Raw genomic sequence first — 26180 nt, forward strand, 5'->3', positions numbered from 1 at the left:
GATTTTCCAAATTTCAGTACGCGGTATTTCAAATTTCCAGTCTGTAGACTAAAAATTGACAGAGTTATTGCGTAGGGAAATGTACAAATGCACCCACAGACCCTTTCACTTTAATAGATTTATATATATATATATATATATATATATATATATATATAGATAGATAGATAGATAGATAGATAGATTAAATACATTCATTATCTCCTTTTTTTGTTTAGAGAAGAATCAGTTGGACTAACCTACACACCATCCTTCTTTTTCATTTTGTTTCGTTGATTTTTCGATAGCCTTTGTATTTAGTATCCGTCCTATTTTCGAATTTCTACGTTTTAAATGATATTTCAAGCAATAACTTTTTTTTTAACATTTATGTAATCGTTTGCGAGGTTTTTTTTATGTTAATAATTATTTTTCTTTCACAATTTATTTATTTAATTGATTTAGTTCCAAATACTAATCCAGCTATTCAAATTCTACTTATACAATTACAAGAATATATCTATATATCTACATCTCTATTACATCTATCTATCTGTCTATCTCTCTCTCTCTCTCTCTGTCTCTCTCTCTCTCTCTCTCTCTATATATATATATATATATATATATATATATGGTTAAAGTACTTGGAAAAATCAGTTGTCCAAATGTCGCCGGGTTCGAATCTATCGATTGGTGTTAACTGTGACACCCTGCTGCACTGAAGATTTCCAAAAGATTCCCAAAAGGATGAAACACTAGTGTCTGGGGGTATTTAATAATTATTATAGTAAATCATTATATCAGTCCCTTTAAGAAACTCACTTCTTATCGTTGAGTTCTTTCAGTTGAATTAAAGTCGGTCAATTTAGTTCTTATGCGCAGATCATTATATAATGATTAGATCACTCTGACAGACGTTAAACAGCATTTAAAAAAATGAATGTTTAAATTTAAACAGCATTCCTCGCGGTTAACGGTAGCCGAGTGGATCAGGTCCTTGCTAATGAAGCCAGGGATGGTTTCTGTCGCCGAGGTCGAATCTATCGACTGGTGTTAATTGTGACAGCCTGATCTGATGATTCCCGAAATTGTGAAATACTAGCGTCCGTAGGTATCTAATAATTATTATAGTAAATGATATATATATATATATATATATATATATATATAGTCATCCACATGCAGTACTGTTTCGCTGTTTCCCAGCTCATAAGTGCGGCTAGACATACAATACCTCAAGCCAGGATTGAAACCCAATCGTCTGTACGGAAGTCATGGTGAGGGTAGCGTAATCGTGTTTGGAATGATTTCTTGGGAAGAACGACTGGTATGGTCTGTTCAACCACCAGAGTTAATGGAACAGTATACAAGAACTTTCTGAGAGATAATGACATTCCAATACTTCGAAATTCTGAGTGTAAAAAACCTATTTCCGTGCAGGATAACACCCCCTGCCACAAAGCTAAGTACTGGAATGTTTGAACGAGAAAAATGTGCATGTTTTGGATTAGCCTCCTCGAAACCCCATTGGAAACTTATGGTCTGCTTTGGGAAATCGTTTGAGCGCGGGGAACTATATCTATACGAAAGATTCGTGGCGAAGACTTAAAGAAGAATGGGCGAAAGTTTCACGTGATGAATGTCGCCATCTCATTCAATCTTGAAGTAGAAGGTGCACTGCAGTGATAGAAAATAAAGGCTTGTTCACTAGATATTAAATGTGTTCCACCAATTTTGGTATTTTGATGTTTCAGTATTATTATTTTTAAATTTATTTTATATGTCCCACGGTTTTGGCCACTTTATTTAAAAAAATTTAAATGCTAATAACTTTTTTTCTATCCTTCATAATGAAGTGTAGTTAATACAGTGTATCAACATAAGAGATATGTTAAATGTGTGTAAGTTTAATTGTAATTCCCCCTCGAATTTTCTGGAGAAATTGAAAAAAAAATAAAACTAAACTGTCCCAGACTTTTGGCCGCTAGTGTATCTGGATTGCATTCTGGAAAATTTTAATTATATTTTCGAGACCACAATGAATAAGTTACGCATTTGTGCTATATTCATTCACCTCAATACTGCATATTGTTTGCTATCGTGCTCATAAAGAGATTATATCTAATTAAACACAATAGGATCTCTGAAACGATCGTACACTATATTTGGTTGTTTTGTCTTGATTTCTGTGAGCAAGTAAATGAACTTTACTACTTCATTTACATCCAATTTAATCTACTATAGCTCTAGATAACGTAAACCCCCCCTTTCTATTGAGATGATAATATATTTTCGACAGTGTGAACGACTGGAAATGCATATTCACCATTTTATAAGTAATATTTAATTAGCCTTTGTCGTTGCCTAACTTTGATTTCAGGTAATCATTTCCCTCTCGCTCTTCTCTCCCTGTATATATATATATATGTATATATGTATATGTATATATATATATATATATATATATATATATATAAAAAGTGAAATTATCTGTCTGTGTGTCTGCGTGTGTACATTTCCCTACCAAACTACCCTGACAATTTTAAGTCCACAGACTCAGGATTTGACATGAGGGATATCGAAATTTGGAAAAATATTTTTAATCAGTTTTACGGCAAGAAATTTGGCTGTCAAGGGGTCAAAGTTCAACGATTTGACCTTTGAAAACTCTACCAAATTCCTCCGCCAATTTGGAGTCTAAGCACTTGAAAATTTGGATGTAAATTACTTGGACATGGATCTAACGTTTAATTTGATTTGAGCCCCCAACCCCCAAAAATGTAAAGAGGTCAAAATAGCGCAAAGTTTTTAAAAAATTCACCTCTGCGGTCTCTACCAAATTACTCATCCAATTTTTGGCCTAAACATTTGAAATTTTACATAAAGTATATTCAGGCATAGGGCAAGTTTTTAATCAGTTTTCGAAAATTTGGCTGTTAAGGAGCTAAAGTGCAAAAGACTTGGCCTTTGCGGTCTCTTGTAAACTATTCATCTAATTTTGTGTCTAACTATTTGAAATTTTGCATAAAGGGTACTCAGACATGCAGCAAGCTTTTATAATCAGTTTTTGGGCCAGAATTTGGCTGCCAAGAGGTCAAAGTTGAAAGAATGTACGCTACAGATTCTACCAAAACATATATGTGTGTGTGCGTGTGTGTGTGTGTGTGTGTGTGTGTGTGTGTGTGTGTGTGTGTGCGCGCGAATAATGTTTATGTATGGCCAGATATAACTTCTTTATGTTTGTATGTATGTGTTTACATTGTATTGTTCTCGAAATCAATAAATGTTCGCAAACCTGTACGTATGTGTGCGCGTATGTTTTTGTGCGTGTGGGCTTTTGTGTGTGACCGAGTGTTGCCAGTGAAATTATTTGCTGTAAAAAAAAAGCGAAAAATTCACTACTTAACCTTTGATAATCAAAGCATCCATCATGTGAAAAGGAAACATCGCGTTGCATATCATAGTCACCTGAACTTACCTGAACTTATCTAGAGTGTGAAAGCGCACCTGGTTATTGTTTGCCCGCATTGTAAACCTATTGCTGGGCGCTCATTTCAATCTATTCTAGGCAGACAAAAATGTTATCCAATTTTAAAGCATGCTAATCCCGAAGGTAAATAGCACACATACACACACACACACACGGTACTTCCAAAGATCTATAAGAGGCAATAATTATGTAGGCTATGACTTTTTAAGATGATGAAGTGTTTTGTTCTAGATGGACTAATGAAGAAACATTCACCCGTCGATTTTCCAGTTGGAATATCTCAGATAGCAAATGAATGTTAGTCATCCAAAAGGATGACCCATACACAACAAAAACAAAAATAATATTTCTTTTCAAGCTGTTCACGGGTAAAGCAAGCTCTACTTTGGTATTACATATTTGGCGTTCTATTGATGGTTTGATGCAGTATGAAAACTCTCCTATTTATCCTCCAAACTATGATAACGTTGGGTAAAAAAAAAAAGCCTGACAGTTGATATATCGAATGGAGGATTATAATTTTACTAACATGGACGTCAGTCATTGCCCGGTGTAAAAGTGTAGCATACATTCTTTTCTTAGCTGCTCCCCCTCCCCACCTACGCTTTTGTCTTCTCTCCATTTATCCCATTCACTGAGCACGCATTCACAACTCGATTCGGAATAAAGGGAGATGATTATGTGAGATAAAATCAGAATTTCTACTCTTTAGACAGTAGTTGAGGAAACAGATTACATAGTACAATAAAAAATATTATTATATGATATATATAATTATTTGACACCAATGAATGTATTTTTTCTAATTTATAGATATTATGTTTCTAGGGAAACACCGATTAAAAAATACACATCAAACCCCTACAAAGTTCGTAATTTTACTCAGTGTAGCCCTGGAAAAGATATCTAAAATTTAGAAAAAAAGACGCATGCATGATTAGATGACCGTTTATATAAATAATGTTACTTTTTTTTATATTGTATCATGCAATCTTATTTCCCAGCTACTAACTAATGAGTAGAAAATCTGATTTTTCTCACATAGTTATCTCCCTTTATTCCGATTTATGTTGCGTGTGCGTTATTAAAATAAAAAGTTGGAAATGTGAACATATGCGAAAACATTTTCCTTTATATAATAGATCAGTTATACGTATCCGTATACGCCACAATCACGTTGACACGCACAGTACTTGACAGATCACCGAAGTTAAGCAACGTTGAGCCTGGCCAGCACCAGATGGGTGACCATACATTTTTTACGACTAAATTCATTTGGATTTACTAACATCATGACACGGAACAGTTAAAAAAACATATTCTGAGGAAGATGTATCACGTCGAAATATTAATTTTAAACAAATGAATGTGTGTTTCTTTTACAAAGTTTTTGCATTGTAATTTAGCTTTTAAACGTATAACGTACGTATTTCATTTTATTTTCTAAGACTTTTGGGTGTCAAACAACACATTCATAAAATACATAATGCTTTTTTCTCTCTTAACATTTTTGTTGGTATCTCAGCAAAAATGATTTCACTCATTTTATGAAAAAATGTATAACACTATTCGTTTTTCATAATAAAAATTTATTTATTTTTCTGTATAAATTTAAATGTGCAAACACATAATATTAAAAGAAAATAATATGACTTCACTGCATCTCGGGCAGTACCGGATAGGTACCTATAGTTGAAACTAAAGTCGAGAATGTCGGCCTTTATCTCCATCTGAGCAGATAATGACGCAAATTCTTGACATCACGTTCTATAAGTTCTTCCCGCTTTCAAAATAAAAACAAAGAAATAACCAATATGGCAAGAAATAAAGGGAGAAAGAAAGCAAAAAAAAAAGGGGGGGGCGAAAGAAATCTAGCGAATACCAATAAACTAGGATGTTGGTGGGAAGACAGAATTTGTGAAAGATTAGTTTTGAATTTGTGCGGTCCGAATTGTGGCGAATAAAAATGGCGGCCTAATCCAACGATGTTTGGTATTTTAGAAAACAGTTTGCAAGAGAAATCGAAAGAAAGAAAAGAAAAGGAGAAATGGATAGAAAATAAAACACGAAAAATGAAGTATCAAAAGAGACGAATAGAACGTGACAACAAAAAGGACATATATATATGTGTGTGTATATATATATATATATACACACATATATATATATACATATATATATATATATGTGTGTGTGTGTGTATTTCATACGTTGAAATCGACAGCAAAGTCCATCATTCTTCATGTATGTATATTAGCAGGACAGCCCGAAGTTGTTCAGGATTGCAGGATAGAATAAGAGATATTACTAATTATTTTTTTTTAAATAAATTTCAATTCTAAACAAGCACATTTCCACTTTGATGTAGGGGGCTACTATCAGGGACATTACTTGCAGCGATACTATGTAGGGAGGTGAACAGCAAAATGTCTGTTAACATTACACTTGAACTTCTGCATGTCAGTTCAGTTTGCGAAGCACGAACCCGGAAGGAAATGCCAAAGTCTAGCAGTTTTGGGGAAGAAACTATTAGAGTAGAAAACTTTCTTACATCTAGAAATCTACACTGTGTAGGGGTGGGACTTTGCTGCTTTTTGTGTTTGTCGGGGGTATTTATGTCGGATGAATACAAGGGTGTGTAGCTCGTCGGAACATCCAACATTAACATACTTGTAAAACAGGGAGAGGAATGCAACATTTAGTCGATGTGACAGAGATTGGAGTTTGGATGACAGTTCAGAACCTATCAGATTGGCAACTCTCGTCTGAACCCTGTTCAAGAGTGAGAGACTAGTAGCAGATGCACCAGCTCAAATGTGATAATGATACTCCATACATTGGCGAACGGTGCCCTCGTAGAGGTACAGGAGACTTTCAAGCGTAAGTAGCTTTCTAGCTCGGTAAAGAAAGCCCATCGTATTCGCAGCAGCCTTGGCAATGCTCCCGATTTATCTGTTCCAACTCTTGTTCCCTGTGAACGTGAAGCCGAGAAGTTAAAATTTCCAGGTAATGTATCTTTAGCCATAGTTATTGGTGTTTGAGTTTCATGTAATTATTAAAGGAAACGAGCTTAGTCTTGGCAACATTGAACGTTACCTTCCTCTATAGTTTCCGTCATTACCTTAGATATGTGTTCATTCGTCCCCCCATGCCTGCTATAGAGCATGATGTCGTAAGCAAATATATTAATCTTAGAGACTATTTCATCAGAAATAATAAAGATCCAAGGATCGACCCCTGAGGTACATCCGCATTTATATCATATAGTTTGGACGTACGACCATCGAAGACAACATGGATTCTTCTTTTATTTAAGAAGGGTTTATTTATGCTAAGTATTCGTTCACTGATATTTGAGAAGGCGATCGTACCATACCCTGTCAAAAACCTTAGATATATTTAGAGATACTGCCCTCCCCTCTTCTGGTTATCCGGTGCATGGTATATATGTTCCGAGATTAGTTAGCATATCTGCAGTAGAACGGGTTTGCCTACTTGGTGGTAGAACAGAGGTTTTGCAACTGTAAGGTGGTTGACTAGAACTTGATTTATTATACACTCAAATATTTTGGCGACAAGAGTGAGGAGGCTAATGGGCGATGATTAAATAGGTCAGTTCTTTCGCGATAATTCTTGTAAACTGGTACAACAGAAGCAGTTTTCCAACAGTCAGAAAAGCATGATTCGTTAAAGCATTCATTGAAGAGTTTGGAGAGAACTGGAGCAACCTCGGCGGATTATTTTTTTGTAATAGTACAGCCGGGGTGAGATTAGCTCTACATTCCTTTCAAGATATAGTCAAACCATTATATTACTTTTTAAAGATGTTCTACGTTCGCCTACATTGGAAGAAAAGAGAGTGAAAGAGCGAAAGAAAGGCAAATTGATAAAAATATGTGAATAAAGGAGGTATGAAGTATAAAATGAGATAGAAGTACGAGGCAACATTATTAATATGATTATTGTTTTTACAAAAATTTTAATATAAAATTAATTATCAAAATTCGGTAATGGTAATGTTCATATACCAATAAAAATGAAAGTCAAAATACATTGACTCAATTAGTAAGTTTCATGATTTTTAACAGTTTTATAATCGAGCATTCATATAATATTTTCAGAAAATCAAAACAATAAAATAAAAATGAGATCATCATATTGTGTATTTTCATATTCGTAATAAATGCTTCGTGACCATTCGGACAATTTAAAATTGTGTCATTCAAAAATATTCCCAAAATACCCTCTCTTACGACGGCGAAATACACTTTTTATACATATCAGAACACATTTCTAATCCCTATTTAATAGATCAAGCAGTTGAACCTACCTCCACCCCATTATTCTAAGTTTTTTTTCTGAACTAAACAAAACTTAACATAGTTGGATGGAGATAGGTTTAAATGCTTGGTCTCTTAAATAGTGATTAGAAATGTGTTCTTATATGTATAAACTTATATGTATAAACTTATATGTATAAAGTTATAAATTTTTGTATACTTTAAATATCTTTATTTCTTTTTATCTACATTTTTTTCTCTAAATCTTTTTTTATTCCATATGAAAGACTTTCCTTCAGTTTTTTAAGGAATTATGCATTTATATACATTTATTGTGATGATTTTTTCCCGCTAGTCAACGGAAAACGTGCAAGACGTACTTCATAAGAAATGACTAAAAACTTAAGAGTGTGAATTAGATACACCCTTTGATTTTGGATTAACTAGTGACATATACATAAATATATATATATATAAATAAATATATATATATTATAAAATATAAAATATTTTTTCAAGTATTTCATGCTTCCGCGATCATCAGTGTTATGAGTGACGATTGCTGCGGAACTACATTTGATTTCATTTACTAAGACGTTACCACCATTAACCTTCACGGCGTTTAAGTGGAAATTACCGACTGTAAATGTCAACTACTGGTACGACGTTATAGAAAGTCAACAGTTAGACGAGAATCGTATACTCGTAAAAGGCCGGCCGACAGCCATTATTTCCCAGGCAGTGGTCGACTTTGAGGAGTTTTTTTCTTAAAGGGTCTAATAATTACAAAATTATTTTCATACCTACAGCCAATAGTGTTTTCTGCTTCCGCAATCATTAGTCCACAACAGCCATAATAATAATAATAATAATATGAACGACTAACATGTTTATGCGCATAAATCTATACGTTGTTTTAGATGTTAATTAGCTGATGAATAAGAACTCTTACAGTAAGACGGCAAGTTCATAGGAACAAACGACTAAAAATAGACCTTAATTCATTATCAGGGGAACCGGTCATGCCGAGTAATTAGAAGTCTATAAATTGAAATACGTACGAACAGTGAGAATTAATTAAAATGGCAACAGGATTACGGGTCAATAATTGTATATTATTATCGTTGATGAGGCCCTGCGCAGCCAACATTTCACACCCGTGTAACTTGTAACTGTCTACGTCATCTGCATGGCGAAATATAACGTCATATCACCGTTATAATATCAATGGATGACCGCAATAGTCCGAACGTCTGTAATAAATAAGTTTATTCATTTATAACTGTTCGTCTTCATGAATATACAACCGTTTCATTAACAGAATATACAAACACTAGACGTTCTATGATCTATGTATGTATGTATGTATGTATGTATGTATGTATGTATTTCTCTTTCTATATCTATGTATATGTTTTTTTTTTTTTTTTACTCACGTTCATCCCTAGCAAGGCATCAATGCCTCCGTTCAGTCTCGAAAGGCAAGAAATATACCATGTGTGGACAGCTGCGCGTATAAATTGTGAGACAGGAATTGCGTAATTACCAACCACACCTCTCCTGAATTGGCACTGTTTAAGTGCAGTGGCAAGAAGTCCATGACGACTGGAAACAATGCCAAGATAAGCGGAGAACAATTACAGCATCTGGAAGTCCAAAATGGTCACCCATTTAGTACTGGCCAGGTTCAACGTTACTTCAACATACCGACACTTGAACGTAAGGGACTCCTCTTTGTTGTCTACGAAAGATTTACAAGATGTTGGTTTACGTTACAGTTAACATTCTGCAAATCAGTTCAGTCATATAAACAGGTAGAAGGAAGGAAATTCCAAAGTATAGTTGTTCAAGAAAAGAAACTAATAGAGTTGAAAGCTTGCTGGCATTTGGGGAACTCAACAGTGAAGAGGGGCGTATTTGTCGGGGATATGCATGTCGAGAGGGCACACTCTCAACGAGTTCATCAGAGCAGATTCCATTAAAATATTTGTAAAACAGGCACAGAGATGCAACATTTAGGCGATGAGACAGGGGTTGGAGTTAAGTTGACAAAGTGGGATATATTAGATTGAAGATTTTTTTTACCCTATCCAAGAGGGAGAGTCTAGTGTTAGATGTACCAGTCCAGATGTAGCAACAATACACCATGCATAAGTGAATGGTGGCATTGTAGAGGTACACGATACTCTCCGGTGAGTAGTCTTCTAGGACGAAAGGGAAACTCACCTTCTTTGCAGCAGCCTTCGCAATGTCCTCAATGTATTTGTTCCAGTGCATATTGCTCATGAATGTTAGGCCAAAGTGTTTGAAGGGTAGGGTGTTATTTGTCATGGATATTAAGTTTTGTTTAATTAAAAAAAAATAGAAGATTGGGGTGGAGGTAGGTGCAACTGCCTGATCTTTTTAATCTCCAACATCAAAACCAAAGATAGGGAACTTAACAGCGATGAGGGCATAAAATAACTTCAGATCAAAGCGAAAACGTAGGCCAATAAATAACTACCAAGTCCAAATAATATCAATACACCCCCGGTGCTACAGATTGATCACATGAAGCCGCACTTCCTCCCTCTTTCTTAACCCCCCTCCCTCCTACTCTCTTCTGTCGCCACACCTCCCTCCCAAACCCCTAATACTCACATTCACAAAGTTTACACCCCACTTTCTTCCAAAGCGGAAATCACACAATTGAATATTCTATTAGAAACGAATAAAATTTTGATCCCCTTTTCAATATCACTCTTTTTTTGGTATGATAATGTGGCCTCCTTGAATTAGGATCCAACTGAAATATGTGCCCATATGTAACCATAATGTTTTTATAATAAACAGAATATATACACACACATGTTTGTCTTTCTCTCTTTCTCTCTCTAAATCGTGGAAGATTGTATTTATCACCTTGCTGTTATGTCACCGTGCATACTACATTGTGCATAAATGTCTTAGCTGGTAAAAGCCAAGTTGAAGACGTAAATAATAGGCCAATTATAAGAGAAGCGGTTGCCAGGAAGAAATGATGTGAATAATTAAAAGAAAAAGAGAGACAAAGTTAACAGAGAGAGATAAAGAGAAAGATGCGGAAAAGGGGAGATGGGAGAGAAAAGAAAAGAAAAAAGATGTAGTAAACGCAAGCGAATCTATTATGACAGCGCAATTTATTTTGACTTCGTGAAATCTTTTGACTGTGTAATCCTTTGCAAACACATTAGCTGCTCCGTGGCTTTATCTTATACAAAGCCGAGAAGCAATCCAAAACATAACGACTGCTTTGGCAAGATCATAATCTTTTTAGTCACTATAACATATGGCCCAGGTTTGTTCTTGAGAGTGCACCCACACAGGCCTTACATAGAAGAGGTTTAATTTATTGCCGATTGATTGTAAACCCGTTTTACTGGGAATGCTAACAAATATGTTCATGGGTATTTTTATGCAATCCTATATCTCAATCAGGACGCTGTTTTTCTCACTGCCGTACGTTGTGGTACATTTTGCTTCATCCACAAAAAACACAATTAATAATGTTCTCTCTCTCTCTCTCTCTCTCTCTCTCTCTCTCTCTCTCTCTCTCTCTCTCAATGACCATCCCTATTGAAGAAGCCCGCATAAATCGGGCGAAACGTTGAGTATTCAGGTCCTTCCACCTCCATTTTATTTCATATCGTCGGATTTAATCCAGCTCAACAATCATATATATATATATATATATATATATATATATATATATATATATATAGGGAGAGAGAGGGGAATCAATTTTTCCCAGTATATCAAAAAATATCAAGGATAATAAGAATATATTCGATAAAAATAATGGATACTATAATGAAACATTAACTCGATCAAGATATAAAGAAAACATGCAATGCATAAACGAAGTGAATTTTGAAGATGGTAAGATCAACTACACAATAGCATATAAGATTGCAAGGAAGAGGGAAAGAAATGTAAGGAATAAAAATTTAAAAATAAAGATAAAAATAAAAAGAATGAAATTAAAAGTGATAAACAAGCATACAATATTAATACTGCAATTATGAAAAAGAAAAATAGGTGCAAAAAGTAAGTTTTGTTTTATCCACCTTTCAGTGAACATATACAAAATAATATCCCTAAAGGATTTTACAAAATAATTAATGAGGACTTTCTCCCAGGCACTAAATTAAGTAAAATAATTAATAAGAACACATTTTAATCGCTGCAAATTTAAGCAAAACTACAATAAGTGCAAATAATGGTAAAATAAACAAAATAGTAAATAATAATCAGGTGTATTAAATATTGAGAAAAATGTAACTGTATAATACCTGACAAATGTTCGTTGCAGGGCAATTGCCTTATTTATAAAATTGTATACAGATGTGAAGTCAAGGCGAATAATAGTAAAAATATATACTGAGTATGTTTTTTTTTTGTTTTTGTTTTTTTACATTTTCACCCCAAACAAGGCAAATTACCACTTTGGTGTAGGGGGCTACTATCAGGAGCAACAACTACTGGGGTACTATGTAGGGATTTGGGCAGCAAGATGTCGGTTCACGTTACACTTGAACTTCTGCACGTCAGTACTGTTGGGGAAGCAGGGACCTGGAATGGAATTCCAGAGTCTAGCGGTTCTGGGGAAGAAACTATTGGAGCAAAAATATCTTTTACATCTAGGGATATCTACAGTGTGAGGGTTGGATTTAGCAGCCTGTTCGGTTTGTCGAGGGTGCTCACGTCGTGCGGGCACAGGTGATTGCAGTTCATCAGAGCATTCACCACTAAAATACTTGTAGAAAAAGCAGAGGGATGCAACGTTTCGTCGATGGGACAGAGGCTGAAGCTTAGATGCCAGTTCAGGGCCTATCAGGTTTGCGACTCTCTTTTGAACCTTGTCAAGGAGTGAGAGACTAGTAGCAGATGCACCAGCCCAAATGTGACAGCAATACTCAATACATGGGCGAATGGTGGCCTTATAGAGGTACAGGACATTTTTGGGTGTTAGTAGTTGTCTAGCACGGTAGAGAGAGCCCACCTTTCTATCAGCGGCCCTGGCAATGCCTTCAATGTAATTGTTCCAACTCATGTTTCCTGTGAACGTTAGGCCAAGGAGTTTGAAAGATGTATTCTCAGATAAAGAGTCGTTGGCTATAGGTGGTAGAGAGGGTTTCTTGTAATTATTGAATGAAACTAGTTTAGTCTTGGCGGCATTGAACACGACGAACCACTTTTGTCCCAATTCCACCACAGATTGAAGGTCTTCCTCTAGTGTTTCTGCCATTTCTTTAGAAATGTGTTCATTCGTCTTTCTGTCGTGCCTGCCATAGAGTGTAGTGTCATCAGAATATATACCCATCTCAGAGGCAATTTTGTCGGGGAGGTAATTTATGAATATCAGGAACAATAGAGGTCCAGGGATAGAACCCTGGGGCACCCCGCATTTATATCATATTGTTTAGATGTACGACCGTCAAGGGCAACCTGGATTTTTCTCTTATCTAAGAATGGTTTTAATTATGTTAAGTATTCTGCCAGTGATACCGCATGATCTAATTATCCTGAGGAGACCCTCATGCCATATCCTGTCAAAAGCCTTAGATATATCTAGAGCTACCGCGCTGTCCTCCCCCGCTTTGTCTAGTGAATTGTATATACGTTCAGAGATTACAGTTAGGATGTAAATCCATATTGTTTGTCAGTCAGAAGTTTAGCATCTGTAATGTGCTGGACTAGAGCATGGTTAATTAAGGTCTCAAACAGTTTGGCAAAAAGTGGGAGGAGGCTAATGGGGCGATAATTTCATGGGCCAGTTCTTTCGCCAGAATTCTTGAATACTGGTACAACAGAAGCAGTTTTCCAACAGCCCGGAAAGCAAGCTTCATTAAGGCATTTGTTTAGAGTTCGGAGAGAACTGGAGCTACTTTGGCAGAGCACTTTTTTAATAGCGCAGCTGGGATGAGATCGGGTCCACATGCTTTTGAAGTGTCAAGGTTTTTTATGATGGCATGCACCTGAGCAGGGGTGATTTTCAGATCGTCTAGCGTGACGTCTGTCCGCATAGGAAAGTCAGGTAGGGGTGGTTGGAAGGGTCTAGTGTTGAGTTTGAGGCAAACCGACCGGCAAGCATGTTAGCCTTGTCGGTTGGTGAGGGGACAACATCGTGATTGTTGGTTAGTGGGGGAATTATTGATTGCCCATTATTTACTACACTGTTGTAGATTTTTCAGAAGTCTCGAGTTCCTAGTTTTTGTGCTTCGATGCGCTTTTTAGTGGTTTCCATAAATTCTCTCTTAGCTGTCGCTATTTCTTTCTTAACGTTATTTCTAGCTTCTATATACTTCAGTCTGTTTGAACTGGACTTATGTCGGTTAAACCTACGGTATGCATGCTGCTTTTGAGCAATGGCAGTTGCGCAAATCGACGTAAACCATTGGGGAGAGTTTGTCTTACTAAAAAATTTCCGCATGGGAACATGCGCTTCGATTGCAGTTTTGAACCATTCAGTGGTCTCGGTTGCACACTGTTCAGCAGGAAGAGAAAAAATATTTCCCGATGGAGCGTCTCTGATAAGATCTCTGATAGCTTCACAGTCAGCCTTTTTATAATATCTCGTTGTTTTGAGCACTGGCTCTTCAGTTTTAGCTCTAGAGTTTAGGGCGATTTCAACCATTATCACTGCATGATCAGCGTTCCCGAGTGGGCTGCAGGCCTTCGTTATGCAGTCATCGGGAACTGTGGTCAAAAACAGATCTAGAAGTGATGCATTTTGTTCTCCCTGATCAGGGAAACGGGTTGGAAACGTAACAATTTGTGATAGGGAGTGAGGTATAGTGAACCTATGAGTTGTGCTGCCCGCTGCATCTGTGTAAGTAGAGAATCTAAGCCAGTTTTTGTGGTGGACATTAAAGTCACCAAATACACGTATTTGTGCGCTAGTGTCGAGGGACAGTGCTTTGTCTATGCTGTCAGAGACTTTGTTTATTATGGTGCAGTCCTGAGTCGATGGAGAGCGGTAGAGAAAATAAAAGTAGCTAATATTGTGTTGTATGTTTAAAGTACATAAAGGCTTGATCATCTGTTTCTAGGTTTGTTTCTCTAGTCAGGGGGAGGGTATTACGAATGTAAACTCCAAGTCCGTGCATGTGTCTGTCAGAGTCCTTACGGCAGAGTGGGAGATATCCAGGCATGTTAAAGTGATTAGAGGAGATGGAGGAGTGTAGGTTAGTCTCACTTAGTGCTAAGATATCCGGGGTATTTGTTAAGAGGAATGCTTCAACATCAGCTAAATTAGTTCTAAGCCTACGGATATTTGTGAATGCAAGCCTTAAGGGAGGAGGCAAGTTGAATTTGTTTGTCCCTAATCCTGGTTTAAGCTTATTTTTAGATTGTACTGTCGTCATATTTTTAAAGAGTTTCTGTTTAGGTAAGGGGGAGCTAAACAAGAGGATATGCAGAGCATCAGACATGCATCACAAGTAGACTATCAGCTGACCTTTCTCCAATTAGGGTTGTGGCCTCAGGAAAGCTCACCGGGGATGAGTGCAGGGTCTCTTTCCATGCGCGTTATGGCACTACAAACAACACGATATTATTCAACTGTTGATGGAGCAGCCGCTCTCAGCGCTACCAAAGAGTTAAGGATCTTGTACTACCAGTCGGGAACAGCAGCCAGGAAGTGGCAATCCGGTACCCTCAACCCATTAGAAGAAGGTCAACCCAATCTAATTGCTCAGGCATATATCGTACTCAAGCACTCCCAAATGTCCAGTTTTAGGGGTGGGGTGTGCTGGGAATGGGGAAAAACGGCGTTCGTTGTCCTAGTCAAGAAACAAGATCTACCGCTTGGTGTTTCTGTCGAATCACTGAGATAGTGTCACTGCGCTTGACTAATAGGCAAAGAAGGATATGGAAGCCGGGCGATTGACAGAGCCTATCTACTCCTTAAGCAGTTTAGGTTTGCAAACCGGTGAATTTGTTTGAGTCACCAGCTCTAGGAAGGTTGTCATCCAAGACTGAAGAGGCCTTCCTCCCCTTTGGTTTAGTTTCAGAGTTTTCCTTTTCCTAGATGGATGATCTGGGAAGACCTACTGGGTCCGTCAGCACTGAGAGGGTTTGCTCCGCGCCTAGGTTCTAATCCAGGTATTTCTGCGATCCTGCGTGGTTAGTTAGTGTTACTGGGTTAGTTTGTGGAGGTTACATCTCTGCTGATTAGTTACACTCCTCAAAGTGATTCAGGGATATTGCTATTTAATTGTTATGGATAAAGGGGGTAGGTCGAGCTCATGCAGTGTAAGCATCTGTGATTGTAAGAAGGCTTGTTAGGGAGGAGATAATGTGGTTTTAGTCTTACCCTTTTTATTTATTTTATTTATGTTAGCTTAGGTTTAGGATAATGTTACAGTATGAGTAGGTATTAAGAATTGAGCTACGAGTTGTGCCCAAACTATTTTAGATGATAGGAGGGTTAAGATGTAAGTGCAATATAGTATGGATTAAACAGCAAGTTTTGAGTCATGCGTAATTAGGTGAATATGGGCAGGTTTTGAGTAGGTGCGAATAGAGTTGAAGTTGTAGGTATTTTCAAGTAAGAGTCATGAGACATTTTGCATAACAAGAAGTGTCGGTCCAATTTCGTATTAATCGTTGCAAAACTCTCGAGGAGACAGTTATATAATGCAGATCGCTTTGCTTCTGAGTACTTTGACTGTTAAATACCTTACTGGATAGGAAAGCTCTAATGCATGCCTTAGAGGTAGAAATGTATAGATGTTTAGTGATGGCTATTAAAACAGTTTGCATGTGAGGGTTAGGGGCTGGAAGTTAGCGATTCCACTACAAATGCGGTGCAATGTGAGAGTTTAGTGGCGGCTAGGTGGGAAGGAGTAGATTGTTAGCGTTCAAGAAAAAAAGGGGTTATTTATTTACAGATAGTAGATCTCCATTAGGATTTTTGTAGTTACAGGTGAGGTTTAGTTTGAAGAAAGGGAAAAAAATAAAAAAAAATTTTGCATGCAGGTAAGACAAAGTGTAATTTCCAGGACTGATACCGAAACCATATTGCATTAGTTAACATTGGACCAAAGAAGGAACAAAATTGGAGTGAGGATAACGATAGAAATAAGGATATGACAAAAATAAATCTGAAAAATAAGAGGAAAAACACGACCGCATTAGGGATTGAGTTAGAGACCTACGTAAAAATAAAATAGAATTTGAATTAAAATAGTCAATAGTAGGTAAAGCAATATAAATCTAGTAAATCAAAAATATGTCATCTATGAGTCATACAACGTGGTGAATTCTAAAGAAGAAATTTCAAACAAAAGTTAGATGTAATACAAAGCGGTCTACATAGAAATACATTCCTATTATCACGCCTGATTAAAATAATATGTATGAAAAATAATTAAGGAATAAGTTGTAAGTAAAATGTAAGTGTAGCAAGATAATTTAAATTTAACATGGGATTTTAGAATGGTGCAATTAATAAATTAATAGATCGTTAACTTAAAATAGAAAGACTAAAATAAATAAAGGAATACGATGAAATTTAAATAACTAATACTGAAAAATTTCAATAGAACAAAAATCAAATATTAAGTAATTGTTAAATATTGAAATGAACAGATTAAGATGAATTAAAGTAGAATAAATCATGATGTAAGAATGAGGTAAACTGAGAAATTGAGCCTGGATTTCTATAAAGAGAGTATAATGAGAACTACAAGTTTAAAATTAAGCATAGGAGTTTAATAATTACAAAAAAATATCAAAATTTTGGGTTAAAAATATAAAGAAATTTCGTTCAAATAATGAGTCGATAAATGTGAACAAAATCGATTATGTCCCTTGGAAAGTCTCGATTATATTGAGTGATACAAGAATAGTAAAGAATTGAAGAAAAAAACAATCTTTTTATATAAAAATAAGGCTGAAAATATAGCTCTAACATTTAAATTAATTACATAACTAGTATGCGGTGAAGATAAATATTAAGTAAAATAATTTAAATAAAAGTTTTTATTAGAGATTTTCTTTTAAAGTGGGAAATTATCAACAAATATATCATAACACGTAATTTATATCAAACTAGCTCTCAATTTCCTCATTGTGGCAACTCCTTCCTGACCGGGGCACCTTCACTTAACGTTTCACAGCATCACGGAGAACGTATCAATCATCAGTTAGAAGAAAGAATATTTTATTAAAATGTTAACGTTACCTTTTTTCGCACAGAGGGGGGGGTCCCGTGCTCTGGATATTTGGCATTTTTATTTATTGCCAATATTAAGTCATATATTTTCGTTTAATTTACTATGAAACTTCCAGACAACTTTTTTACTATTCTCACCACTCTCTCTCACGTTTTAACCATGTGATGTCACGTCTGCTCTTTCTAAGATCAAGCTAACCCGAGTACAATAGCTGATTTTTACTAAACCTAATTTTCTGTTACATTCAAGGAATAAAAATTATACTCGTCTGATATTTTACCAAAGGAAAAAAATGTAAACTCACATACGGCCTCAGCATCTATCGTTTAAATAGTAGTTCAGACAAGACTTCATTTGGCTTTTTGAGGGTAGGTAAATTAAGTAACACTAATAAGTATACAAGCAAATTAAAAACTGAATAGTTGGGCATATAAATAAAACATTTAGATTAGCAAATAGGGAGTAAATCAATAAAGTAAATAAATCAGAGAAGAAAAATAATTATAAAGATTTAAAAATAACATAAAAATATTAAATGGATATAAAATAGGAAATTATACAATTATCATTAAGCAATAAGAAATACGAAAGAGTAACGGGGTGTGTCAACTGCTTGCTCCCTTAAAACAGAGATTATGAATATGTTCATAGATATATATGACAAATGCATGTAGTGTCTGAAGAGTAGCGTTTTTTGGAATATATTTAAATGATATACTGCTTAAATTTGTCCAAACGACTATGAAACAATTGTAACACATACAGGAATACACCATATGATATTAGCATTTTATAATTTGTGGTCTTGAGTTTTGCAATATATATATATATATATATATATATATATATATATATATATATGTTTGTGTGTGTGTGTGTGAGACTGATTAACGAAGGAATCTAATTTCAATTTAAAAAAAAGCTTTATAAGAATCAATTAGACAAGGTTTATAAAAATATTTATTCAATCTTTATTATTACATTTTCCGCCTCTAGTAAAATTGGTCTGTCCTAAGAGTAGGTTTTAAGTCAGCCGTCTGAGGCTAGTTGCATAAGCTAATCTATTCTCAAGGAAGGAATGGAAATTGTTACATACGGTTGTATATACCGACCCCCAATGCGTGTCTTTTAATATATGTATAATACATGCACCGTAAGCATGTCAGCGTATAAATCAAGTGGATGTGTTTCCGAGTATGTTGATAGGCGTTTACTAAAAAAACAGTTCATAGGACCATCAATAAACATGGCAGTTAAGTAACACATAGTGAGACACAGTCAAAGGGATATGCCTTGCGTTTAATACTGGTTCCTTTGATCGCAGGCAGTTTCCATTTAACCTGAAGCGCTGGAATAAATTATATTTCCAGCTATCGATGTATCGTGCGGATAAACTAAGACAATCTTTGGAATATTTTAAGAATGACTTTATTTTCCGGTTGCATGTCGTTCAAATCGTACTGTAAAATTGATTTTTTTACTTTCTCATATTGGCTGTAATATCTGTTTGGCTTCCTAGGGCGTAAAGTGACGATTTATCGCCAAACGAGTTTCTCGGAAAGAAAGACTCAACTCTGTTCGTAAGCTTGATATTATAAACTTTCTTTTGTACTTTTAATTGCAGCATCTATTACGTTTCTCAATTTTTAACTTATTTTCCATCTGCTCCACATATTTTACCTCCCTTTATTTACTTTTCTTTATTTGTTTTAAATATTTCATTCGTGCAGATTATCATTGTTATATCTGTCAAATATTTCATTTTTACCCATCTGGCCCAACCATACAAAATGTATAGCTAAACTAGCTAACGTACTTAACCCTTATTTTAGGACCCCAATAAATTAAAGGTTGATTGAGAAAAGATATGGAAAAAAGAGAGGAAATATGAGGAGCGTGCAATTAGTAATGCTCCTGACCAACTTCCAGTTCTTTGATCTAGCTGAAATTTTGCATGTGCAATGATTTATATCTATACATGTTATGTGGCAAATCACAGCTCTGAACTAATTGGGGTTTCTGTTTTACAGGTGTTTGAACTGAGTCAGGTGTGAAACGGAGACTGTTGAATGTCGAGCAGTGATCCAAATTTTGTATTTGAAAGGGCGCACACCACAGGAGACTTTTGATGAAATGAAAGAAACTTATGGTGATAATGCCCCACCATATGACCTTGTAAAACGCTGGAATCGTGAATTCAAACATGGTCAGAAGTTTGTGGAAACAGCTCCCAGACCTGGTCGCCCCCTTCTGCCATTGATGAGGAATCTGTCCGTCAAGTTCAGGCTGCAATTTTGGAAGATCGGCGCATTACTATTCGCCAAATAGTCCAAGATGTCAAGATTAGTACAGTGTCTGTGGAAACTATCATTCATGACCATTTGCATATGCATAAGGTGTCTGCTAGATGGATTGACAGGTTGCTCATGCCATCCAAAGCGAGAACGCGTCAAGTGCTCGAGGATGAATTTGGAGATGTGCCAAGAAGATGAGTCAAAGTTTTTCAAAATACTGATTACACAGGATGAAACTTGGGTCCATCAATATGATCCAGAGACCAAAGCCCAGTCAATGCAGTGGAAGCACTTGGACTCACCACCTCCAAAGAAGGCAAGCCCTCCGCTGGCAAGGTCATGCTAACAGTCTTCTGGGATGAGAACGGAGTAGTGATGACAGATTTCCTGGCAAAGGGTACCACAATTACAGGAGTCTATTATGCTTCACTTTTGAGGAAATTAAGGGAAGCTATCAAAATCAAGAGACGGGGCAAGATCAGCAAAGGTACTCTCATCCTGCAGGACACCGCTTCAGTTCACAACTCGCATGTCGCCAGATCAGAAGCACGGGCGTGTGGATGAAATCCTTCCCCATCCTCCCTACTCTTCTGACCCTGCAGTCTTTGACTTTCACTTCTTCCCAGCCATGAAGTTGTTTTTGAAAAAAAAAAAGCGTTTCCCAGATAATGCAACCTTGATTTCTGAAGTTAAGTCGTGGTTGGAGGACCAACCTGGGGTGTTCTACAAAAAAGGTCTCCAGAGCTGCATCAAATGATGGGAGAAATGCATAACTCTGGGTGGTTCCTATGTAGAAAAATACTAATAACTGTGCTAAGTTTCGTTGCTCTACTGCTACGGAAAGTGGGTCAGGGGCATTACTTATTGCCCGCCTCTCGTAAGTAAAGCATAAAGTGTTACACACGGTTTTATCTCGTTTATTTTATTGTCCATGTCTTTGGGTAACGCGTGGTAGCCATACCAGTTTAAAATAATTTACATCATTTTTACGTTTGTTTGCAGTCCATCGAATATCAAGGTAAGCGATTATGTTAATTCGTGCATGCTACTTATACGTATTATTGCCACTTCCTCTACGTATTCTCGACAAGCAAAATGATAGCTTTAAAAATTGTCTGCCTTGCTATTTATACGATAGATGCAGAGGAGATACATGATTTTACAACTTTTTCCGATGGTATTAATGTTATACTAGCGGGACCTGTGCAAATTCCGCAGCGGCATCTTTCATATGTAATATATTGCTGCTGGGCATTCTGTGGGCGTTCAGCATGAATGGAGACACCATCATATTATTCTAGTCCTTTTTGTTAAAATTGTAAAAATATTTATTTAAGCAAATCTATATATTATTAATACGGTAACGTGTAGAAAAATAAAAAAAGAGATGAGTTATTTATTTTTCCCTTTTTAATGATGTAAGCATGATCGTTAAAAAACAATATAAAATAGTGATTTCAAAAATAAAAAAGATGAGTTGAGTGCCATCATTTATAATCGAAAACGAAACCAAAACTTGAGTTGATAAGTGTCGTGATTCTTATTCTTATTTTGACAGCAATTCATTACATACTTTCGATTTTAGAAAATGTCAAAGTTTTAGGACTTTAGCTTAAACTGTTTAAAAAAATTTGCAGAATGTTTCATAATTGGTGTGTCATGGATATGAAGTAAATTTAATGAAAATATAAAAAAATAAATTGGATTTTCAAATGGAAAGTTGTTCTTACATTATGGTTACTAAAACCCATTATACTGCTTCCAAGAAAACGACATTAGGTGAATATTTACTATTTTGTCCATTTATTTATTTGCGGACTATTATCCTTATTTTCTAAGTTTTGTTTCACAACGTTTCAACCAACTATTCCACTGGCCTTGGTCAGGTGGAATGTCGGGTCTCTTAACTTTGTCGTCAGTAATTACTGCCTTCCATAGTTGTTGTCATCTCACCACGTTTTGGCCAACTAAGCGTTTGGCTGCCTTTGGTTAGGATTGAAACCGCTATATTCAGACAATGCTCAATGGAACTGTAGTGATTCGCCGTCTTTATCCACTGCGATATTGCACCTATCCTGTCGCGGGTTATCACCTGACGAAAGCCAGAGGAATAGTTGGCCGAAATATTGTGAAACAACTAAAAGGTGAGGATAAGAGTCCGCAAACAAATAAATAAATAAATGTATAAAATTGCTCATTTCAAAATGATTCCAATAATAAAAATAATATACAATTCGGTATGGACCCGATGATGGAGGATCAGATAAGAACGAAAAAAGAATTGGTATATAAAATCCAAAAATCCAACCATGATCGCTACCAAGCAAGTGTAAAAAATAGTTAAAGTACAAAAAGTTTAATGACAAAATAAAAGCTCATGTATCCAATTAATATGAAATAACTGACAGAGAAAATAGGAAAGTAAATATAAGAAATGAAGGGTTGTCTTTGTTTCTATGTTCACTTTTTCTTCGGAAATTACTGACTCAATCATGCTGATGTAGACTTTTTCTATGATAAGGTGCGTCAAACTAAGTATTATGGCATCTGTTCTATGTTCCGTTCAGAATTAAAAGGATTAGTATTTAATGCAACACTGAGCATAAATTTAATCATATTACATCATCAATTTAGCATAAATCATTAATTCTAAGTCAACAAGACACGAGTTTTTGGCTATTTCAGTAGATAAAGCCTTGAAAACTACATCTGACTCCTTCTTACACTACCGCTCCAGAAGATATCTCACTACTGATGCAATTCTCTATCTATATAAAAGCCAAATACGTCCAAGGATGGAGTTCTGCAGCAACATCTGGGCAGGATCTGCTAAAAACAGCCTACCCTGCCTTGACAGAGTACACAATAGATTTTGTGGCTTAGTGGGGGATGCCCTTTTCTCTTCCCTACAACCTCTCTCCCACAGAAGAGATGTTGCGAGCGTGTCTTTGTTTTATCGTTATTTCCATGGCAAGTGCTCGTCTGAGCTCCAATCCCTGATCCCTTCTCGCCAATCTTTCACGATAAACACCCGTCTAGCTGAAACTACAGTCAATAATTTTCCCCACTCTTTATATGTGCCTTAATCCAAACGTATGTTCCATTGTAACCAGACGCGCGCCCCCTCGACAGATCGCCGACTCCCAACGTCGTGTACCGTGGATTTTCCGTTCGACTATTCCTCTTATGGCGGGATCGTCATTTTCCCGTTGGCGACTGTCGATGAGAACACACGTGGTTCACAAAATAGAAATATGAACAAAGAAAGGAAAAACACAAACACCAATGTTCCCATATAAATTGACTGTTGGACTTGTGTGTGTGTGTGTGTGTCTTCTCCCTGTTCTATTAATGTTACATTCGTATATCTCTGTTTCATAGTCAACTCTAAAATTGTCCACCTCTCTATTTCACAGGCAACTCTATAACTGTTCAACTGTAGTCGTTATCAACTCCCATCCACCACCAAGGGCATCTAGTTGTCAACTCTAACTGTCCAACTTCCATCCACCGTCTAGCGCATCTAGATATCAACTAACTGTCTCGTCTGTCTTGGTATCTCAGGTCGCCCACCCCACTCTGGCTACCGGAAGCTATCCTTCCCTGTTTTATCAGTAGGTTTCTATTGTTATCGTTTGCTACTTCCTATCTATTGTTGGCTGCCTGATATTTCCTCTTTTTTGTTTATTCTAAGCCATTTCCTATCCCTTTGTCCATTCCTCCCTCTCAGCACTCTGCCCTTCCCTGTTTTATATGTAGGTTTTTATTGTTATTGTTTGCTACTTCCTATCTATTGGTGAGTGTAGGATATTTCCGATTTCTTTGTTTATTCTAAGTTATTTCCTCTTCCTTTGTCTATCCCCCCTCTCAGGACTTAGTGGCTGAAATCCACCTTAGTGCAACTTTACAGTATCATACCATGAACAAAGCTTCTTTCTTAAAAGTGCACGCCTGTGGAACCTTCTTCCGTTTGCCTGTTTCCCACCTGACGACAACTTGGGTGTCTTCAAATCCAACATAAACAAATACCTGATAAACCACCCCCTTTAGTAAGACACTTTATAAAAACTCCAATACGAATGATTACTACGATACGATCCCATTGATTAATGTACACACAATAACCCTTACCCCTGAGTGGCTTTCGGGTCTTTATAAGTGTTGACCTCCATGTAAAAAAATAATTTGATGCAGGGAAATTAAAAAGTTAACTATAAGTTTTGCAGCTTTTAACTCTCGTTTCTTTAGTCCTCACATTTTATGAGCGAGATTTCTAATAAAGGGTGGGAGGAAATTGCTGGTTCATGGGTCGGAATCTATCTATCCAAAACGCATTTTTGTTTGTTTTTATTTTTTGTTTATATTTTAGTGGTGTTTTTAGCTCTTTACATCAATTGGATCCATGCTTTGTCTACAGCAATTCCCATGTAAAAAAGAAGCACATTGAAGTGATTGCATATTCCTAACCAACACCTATTGGTTGATAAGCTATTTTTCCCCCTGTAAGTGGTATTTATTACCTCCTTACGTCAAGTTGTTTCATGCCTTGTCTGGGGCGATTTCCATAAAATAAAGTACATCAGAGTGAAGTACATCCTCTTGAGCGACACCTAACCTGTAGTAAAGTACCTCCAATTCCTTCGACATTTCAATACCTTTAGGTAGAAATTCCCTTTAGTTTTAGGTAACATAATTCCTCTAATGACGTAACTATTGGTACACGTCGGACTAACTTTTCTATTTTCTTGTTGATCTAACCTTACTTTTAATTTTCCATTTTTAACGTCTGTGAGAAAAGGAAAGGATTAATTCAACCAACGCTTCTGTATTTTATCAAAAACCCTTCAATGGTGGAGGAATTCACCAGCCCAAATATGACAACATTACTTTATACCAGGTTTCATAGCAGACGTATCGAGACAGAGAATGAGATTGAGAGATAGCGTTCGGAATGCTGGAGAGAAAAGTAGAAAGAGTAATTGATCTAATATATAAACGCCAAGAAAGATTTGATGAGCACGGAAGATCAAGCAGCTTAAAGGTAAATTTCTCCTCAAAAATCAATGGAACAATGGGACATACCTACGATGTTATTATTAACATGGTTTAAACGAAATAAGGGATTCTAAAGCTAAATATGGAAACGAAGTCAGGTCTACTTCTAGATCAGCTAGTTCAAAAATATAGCTGCCAAGAAACCTTAGAATAAAACAAGATTTCGCCATATGTAAACCGTCTAAATCTTAAATAATATACCAATTAATGTTTCAACATTCGAATCGAAAATGAATAATTTTGCCTACATTAAAAAATCAATTTTACGCAACATTTAAACTCAAATAAGCTGGTATCTTCAGCTCCTCATATAGTCATATATCTGATTCACACTGTTTTAATAACCACAATCCAATTCTGCTGTCTATAAACATTAATACACACCGAACAACGTAGTTAGTTGTAATTTAACCTTAAACACAATTTTCATTCTGAGTTTTATTATGTCGTCAGCTCCGTAGATAAATTAACCGTTTTATTTAAGAATCATATTGCCTACACAAGAATAAGGTATTTAATAGCGCTACATATAATATTATCTTTGGAAATGTATTTCTTCTTCATTTCTGTTAAGCACTGTCATGGCGGTCGGCCATCGTTATCTGCAATTCTGATGAAACATATACGTCTATAGATAATAAAGTGTTTAAGATTACAAATTTATATATACAAACACATATATATATATATATATATTATTTTAAACATGAAAATGTGATTATCTATAGACATATACGCTTCATTTATATATATATATATATATATATATATATATATATATATATATATATATATATATATATATATATATATAAAACGGGCCCAACTCTAATTAGGCTCCGTTTTTTAGTGTTTTGTCCGAATGAAATAAAACTTTGGTCAT

The sequence above is a fragment of the Euprymna scolopes genome, chromosome 24 (assembly GCF_053919585.1).
Source record: "Euprymna scolopes isolate OS-2025 chromosome 24, ASM5391958v1, whole genome shotgun sequence".
NCBI lineage: Eukaryota > Metazoa > Mollusca > Cephalopoda > Sepiida > Sepiolidae > Euprymna > Euprymna scolopes.